Raw genomic sequence first — 6,924 nt, forward strand, 5'->3', positions numbered from 1 at the left:
TCTCAAATTTTGGGGTCTCCTTCCCCCCAAAAAACTCAAATTTTGGGGTCTCCTTCCCCCCAAAAATCCAAATTTTGGGGTTTCCCACCTCAAAAAATCCCAAAAAATCCCAAAACTCCCAAATTTTGGTGTCTCCTTCCCCCAAAATCCCAATTTTGGGGTTTCCCACCCCAAAAATCCGAATTTTGGGGTTTCCCACCCCCAAAAATCCCAAAAAATCAAATTTTGGTGTCTCCTTCCCACCAAAAATCCAAATTTTGGCGTCTCTTTTCACCCAAAAAATCCCAAAAAATCCCAATTTTTGGGGTTTCCCACCCAAAAATCCCAATTTTGGGGTTTCCCACCCCAAAAAATCCCCAAAATCCCAATTTGGGTCCCATCCCCAGGCCCGCCCTCACCTGCTGCGGCGCCCGGGCATTTTCCTTCGGGCATTTCTCTTCTTCCTCCTCTTCTCTCCCTCCTCTTCCTCCTGCGCCCGGCCCCAGATTTGGGCTTTTTCGGGGATTTTTTTCCCCAAAAAATTGGGGGTTTTTTTCAAGGAATTTTAGGGGTTTTTTTTAGGGAAATTTGGGATTTTTTTTCCTCAAAAATTTGGGTTTTTTTCAAGGAATTTTAGGGTTTTTTTTAAGGAAATTTGGAATTTTTTTCCCCAAAGTTTGGGTTTTTTCAAGGAACTTTAGGAGTTTTTTTAGGAAAATTTGGGATTTTTTTTCCTCCAAAAATTGGGGTTTTTTTCAAGGAATTTTAGGGTTTTCTTAGGGAAATTTGGGATTTTTTTTCCCAAAATTTGGGTTTTTTTAAAGGAATTTTAGGGGTTTTTTAAGGAAATTTGGAATTTTTTCCCCAAAAGTTGGGGTTTTTTCAAGGAATTTTAGGAGTTTTTTTAGGAAAATTTGGGATTTTTTTCCTCCAAAAATTGGGTTTTTTTCAAGGAATTTTTAGGAATTTTTTTAGGAAAATTTGGGATTTTTTTCCTCCAAAAATTGGGGTTTTTATCAAGGAATTTTAGGGTTTTTTTTAGGGAAATTTGGGATTTTTTTCCCCAAAAATTTGGGTTTTTTTCAAGGAACTTTAAGGGTTTCTTTTAAGGAAATTTGAATTTTTTTCCTCAAAAATTTGGGTTTTTTTCAAGGAATTTTAGGGGTTTTCTTAGGGAAATTTGGGATTTTTTTTTCCCAAAAATTGGGTTTTTTTTCAAGGAACTTTAGGGTTTTTTTTTAGGGAAATTTGGGATTTTTTTTCCTCCAAAAATTGGGGTTTTTTTCAAGGAATTTTAGGGGTTTTCTTAGGGAAATTTGGGATTTTTTTTCCTCCAAAAATTGGGGTTTTTTTCAAGGATTTTAGGGGTTTTTTTAGGGAAATTTGGGATTTTTTTCCTCCAAAAATTGGGGGTTTTTTCAAGGAATTTTAGGGTTTTTTTAGGGAAATTTGGGATTTTTTTCCTCCAAAAATTGGGGTTTTTATCAAGGAATTTTAGGGTTTGTTTTAGGGAAATTTGGAATTTTTTCCCCAAAAATTGGGGTTTTTTTCAAGGAACTTTAACGGTTATTTTAAAGGAAATTTGGAATTTTTTTCCCCAAAAATTGGGTTTTTTTTTCAAGGAACTTTAAGGGTTTTTTTTAAGGAAATTTGGAATTTTTTTCCTCAAAAATTTGGGGTTTTTTTCAAGGAATTTTAGGAGTTTTTTAGGAAAATTTGGGATTTTTTTCCTCCAAAAATTGGAGTTTTTATCAAGGAATTTTAGGGTTTTTTTTAGGGAAATTTGGGATTTTTTTTCCTCCAAAAATTGGGGTTTTTTTCAAGGAATTTTAGGGGTTTTTTTAGGGAAATTTGGGATTTTTTTCCTCCAAAAATTGGGGTTTTTTTCAAGGAATTTTAGGGTTTATTTTAGGGAAATTTTGGGATTTTTTTCCTCCAAAAATTGGGGTTTTTATCAAGGAATTTTAGGGTTTGTTTTAGGGAAATTTGGAATTTTTTTCCCCAAAAATTGGGGTTTTTTTCAAGGAACTTAAGGGTTTTTTTTTAAGGAAATTTGGAATTTTTTTCCTCAAAAATTTGGGGTTTTTTTCAGGAATTTTAGGGGTTTTTTTAGGGAAATTTGGGATTTTTTTTCCTCCAAAAATTGGGGTTTTTTTCAAGGAATTTTAGGAGTTTTTTTAGGAAAATTTTGGGATTTTTTTTCCCAAATATTGGGGTTTTTTTCAAGGAATTTTAAGGGGTTTTTTAGGGAAATTTGGGATTTTTTTCCTCCAAAAATTGGGGTTTTTTTCAAGGAATTTTAGGGGTTTTTTTAGGGAAATTGGGATTTTTTTTCCTCCAAAAATTTGGGGTTTTTTTCAAGGAATTTTAGGGGTTTTTTTAGGGAAATTCGGGATTTTTTTCCCTCAAAATTTGGGTTTTTTTTAAGGTTTTTTTTTTAAGGAATTTTGGGGTTTGTTTAAGGAATTTTTGAGGGTTTTTTTGAGGGATTTTGGGGTTTTTTTTCCTCACAAGTTTGAGTTTTTTTCCAAGGATTTTGGAGAATTTTTTTAAAGAATTCAGAGTTTCTTGAGTGATTTTTAATTTTTTCTCATGAGTTTTCGGTCTTTCCCCAAAAATATTGCATTTTTCCCCAGGAATTTTGGGTTTTCCCTCAGGAATTTTGGGGTTTTTTCCCAATAATTTTGGCTTTTCCCCAGGAATTTTGGGTTTTTTTCCCAGGATTTTGGGTTTTTTTCCCAATAAATTTGGATTTTCCCCAATAATTTTGCGTTTTCCCCCAGGAATTTTACGTTTTCCCCAGAATTCTGGGTTTTTTCCAATAGCTTTGGATTTTCCCCAGGAATTTTGGGTTTTTTCCAGGATTTGGGTTTTTTTCCAATAAATGTGGATTTTCCCCAGGAATTTTGGGTTTTTTCCAGGATTTTGGGGTTTATTCCCAATAAATTTGGATTTTCCCCAGGAATTTTGGGGTTTTTCCCAGGAATTTTGGGGTTTATTCCCAATAAATTTGGATTTTCCCCAGGAATTTTGGGTTTTTCCCAGGAATTTTGGGGGTTTTCCTAGGATTTTGGGGTTTTTTTCCCAATAAATTTGGATTTTCCTCAATAAATTTGGATTTTCCCCAGGAATTTGGGTTTTTTTCCCAGGATTTTGGGTATTTTTCCCCCTCAGCTGCCCCCACCTTGCTGCTTTTGCCTTGCTTGGCTTTTTCTCCTCTTCCTCCTCCTCCTCCTCCTCCTCGCTCTGCTCCTGGCTCAGCGCAGCAAAAACATTCCCACCCTAAAAAAACCCAGAAAAACCCCAAATTATCGCTTTTCCCCCCAAATTCCACCTCCTGCCCTCTTCACACCCCAGAACTCCCCAGAATTCTCCTTTTTAATCGGGATTTCCCCCATTTTTAACAGATTTTCCTTCAAAACGCCCACTTCTAGAATTTCTTCCCATTTTTGGGGATTCCTCCACAATTTTTGGGGGGGATTTCCCCCACTTTTGGGACTTAGCCCATTTATTTTGAATTTCTGCATTTTTGGGGATTTTCCCCCCGTTTTTTGGGGAAATTCCCCCCCCAATTTTAGGGAATTTCCCCCCATACTTTTTGGTATTGTCCCCCTTTTTTTTTAAAATTTTGCTCCTTTTTTAAATTCCCCCCCATTTTCACTGATTTCCCCCCATTTTTTGGTGATTTCTCCCATTTTTGGGGTGTTTTTCCCCCCATATTTTTGGTATTGTTCCCCATTTTTTCATTTTCCCCCCATTTTCATTTATTTCCCCCCATTTTTTGGGATTTCTCCCCATTTTTGGGGGGATTTCCCCCCATATTTTTGTTGTATTGTCCCCCCATTTGTAAATTTTCCCCCTTTTTTTAATTCCCCCCCATTTTCACTGATTTCTCCCCTTTTTTTGGTGATTTCTCCCCATTTTTGGGGGATCTCCCCCCATATTTTTTGGTATTGTCCCCCTTTTTTTGGAATTTTCCCCCATTTTTAATTCCCCCCCATTTCATTTAATTTCCCCCCATTTTTGGGATTTCTCCCCATTTTTTTGGATTTCTCCCCCATTTTTTGGGGATTTCTCCCCCATTTTTGGGGGGTTTCCCCCCATATTTTTTGGTATTGTTCCCAATTTTTTAATTTCCCCCCCATTTTCACTGATTTCTCCCCATTTTTTGGGATTTCTCCCCATTTTTGGGGATCTCCCCCATATTTTTTGGTATTGTTCCCCATTTTTTTTAATTTCCCCCCCATTTTCAATTCCCCCCCATTTTCACCGATTTCCCCCCATTTTTTTTGGGGTGATTTCCCCCCAGTTTCCCCCTCACCTTCCTCCTCCTCGCTCCCTTCCTCGCCGCTGGAGCTGTGGGCAGATTCTGGGGGTCACGGAGGGGTCACGACCCCCGGGGGACCCCAAAAATTCCCCCAAATTCCCCCCAAAATTCCCCAAAATCCCCGTCGCCGACCTTCCTCCTCCTCCTCCTCCTCCTCCTCGTCGGCAGCGGCCGCCAGGGCCTGCAGGCGCCGGCTAAGCTCCGCCTCCTCGGGCTCAGGCTCCGCCCCCCGCGGCCGCCGCCCCTCCTTCCGCCGCTCCCGCTTCCGCCGCGAGCCCTGGGGGTTAATTAGCCGCCGTTATGCTAATGAGATGGTAATTAGCTCCTTTTTTAACACCCTGTGCTTTTGAGACAGGTTGGGTTTGGCTCCGCCCACTTTAGCCCTGCCTTTTTAGCCCCACCCATTTTGGCCCCTCCCCTTTAGGCTCCACCCCTTTTAGCTCCTCCTCTTTAGCCCCACCCCTCTCAGCATCCACTCATTTAGCCCCACCCACTTTGGCCCCGCCCCTTTGGCCCCACCCCTTTTAGTCCACCCCCTTTAGTCCTTCCCCTTTAACCCACCCACTTTAGCCCCTCCCCTTTGGCTCCACCCCCTCTAGTGCCGCCTCTTTAGCCCCACCCTTTAGCTCCGCCCCTTTGGGCCCCACCCCCTTTAACCCCACCCCTTTTAGCTCCTCCTCTTTTGCTCCACACCCATTTTAACCCCGCCTCCTTCAACTCCACCCTTTTAAGCCCCACCCCTTTTAACCCTTAAACACTTTAGCCCCTCCCCCTTTAACCCCACACCCCTTTAAGCCCCTCCCTCAAACCCCTCCCATTTAGCCCCACCCCTTTAAGCTCCTCCCATGCTGGCCCCACCCCTGTAAGCCCCTCCCACCCGCGCTTAACCCTTTCCTTTTAACCCCACCCCCTTACGCCCCGCCCTCCTCACCAACCCCCACCCACCTAATTAGCATAAGCAAATGGCCTAATTAGCATAAGCGACCGGCCTAATTAGCATAAATGACCGGCCTAATTAGCATAATAAGCATAACGAACCTGGGCGGGGGCTGGCCCCTCCCTGTCGGGGGCGGGCGGGGGCGGGCCGGCGCCGCCTTCTCCTCCTCGGCCAGCTCCTCGAAAAACTGCGGAAACCCGGGAATTCGGGGCAAAATTCGGGGATTTGGGGAAAATCCGGGAATTCCGGGGAAAGTCGGGAACGCTGGGGGGGGGGATTTGGGAAACCTGGGGGGAAATCTGGGAATTTCGGGAATTTTAGGGGAAATCCAGGAGTTCCGAGGGGAAATCTGGGAATTCTGGAGAGAAATTCGGGGATTTTGGGGGGAATCCAGGAGTTTCGGGGGGAAATTTGGGAATTTTGGGGAGAAATCCGGGAAATTTGGGGAGAAATTTGGAATTTTGACAGGAAATTTGGGACTTCAGGGGGGAAATTTGGGAATCTTGGGGGGAAATTTGGGAATTTAGGGGGGGAATCCAGGAATTTCAGGGGAAATTGGGAATTTTGGGGGGGGATCCGGGAATTTCAGGGGAAATTGGGAATTTTGGGGGGAATCCGGGAATTTTTGGGGGAATTTGGGGATTTTAGGGAAATCCAGGAGTTTCAGGGAGAAATTTGGGAATTTTGGGGGAAATCCAAGAGTTTCGGGGGGAAATTTGGGAATTTTGGGGGAAATCCAGGAGTTTCGGGGGAAACTTGGGAATTTTGGGGAAATCCAGGAGTTTCTGGGGGAAATTTGGGGATTTTGGGGGGAATCCGGGAATTTCAGGGGAAATTTGGGAATTTTGGGGGGGATCGGGGATTTCAGGGGAAATTTGGGAATTTTGGGGGGAATCCGGGAATTTTTGGGGGGAATTTGGGGATTTTAGGGAAATCCAGAGTTTCAGGGAGAAATTTGGGAATTTTGGGGAAATCCAAGAGTTTCGGGGGGAAATTTGGGAATTTTGGGGGAAATCCAGGAGTTTCGGGGGGAAACTTGGGAATTATGGGGAAATCCAGAGTTTCTGGGGGAAATTTGGGAATTTTGGGGGGAATCTGGGAATTTTGGGGGAAATTTGGGAATTTTAGGGGAAATCCAGGAGTTTCAGGGGAAATTGAGAATTTTGGAGGGAATCCGGGAATTTTTGGGGGGAATTTGGGGATTTTAGGGAAATCCAGGAGTTTTTGGGGGGAAATTTAGAAATTTTGGGGGAAATCCAAGAGTTTCGGGGGGGAAATTTGGGGATTTGGGGAAGAGCTGGGAATTTTTGGGGAAAAGTTCGGGAATTTCAGGGGGAAATTTGGGGATTTTGGGGGGAATTTTGGGGGGGGAATCCGGGAATCCGGGGAATTCGGGGAGGGTCCCGGGGAATTTGGGGGGTCAAAGGTCACTCACGGATTTTTTGCCCTTCCGGTCCTTCCTGCCCTTCTTGGGGGTTGCTCTGGGGGCGAGGGGGGAAATGGGTCTGGGGGCGCCCCAAAAATCCCAATTTGGGGGGAGACCCCGACCCCCCCCCCTCCCCAAAATTTGGGGTGTTCCCCCAAATTGGGGGGTTCGAAAAAAGGGGAGGGGGGAAGGGAAGGGGGGCAGGGGGGCTCGCCCATGGGGGACCCCAACCCCGGGGGTTCTCCCCTCAATCCC

The sequence above is a fragment of the Anomalospiza imberbis genome, unplaced genomic scaffold (assembly GCF_031753505.1).
Source record: "Anomalospiza imberbis isolate Cuckoo-Finch-1a 21T00152 unplaced genomic scaffold, ASM3175350v1 scaffold_1123, whole genome shotgun sequence".
Taxonomy (NCBI): Eukaryota; Metazoa; Chordata; class Aves; order Passeriformes; family Viduidae; genus Anomalospiza; species Anomalospiza imberbis.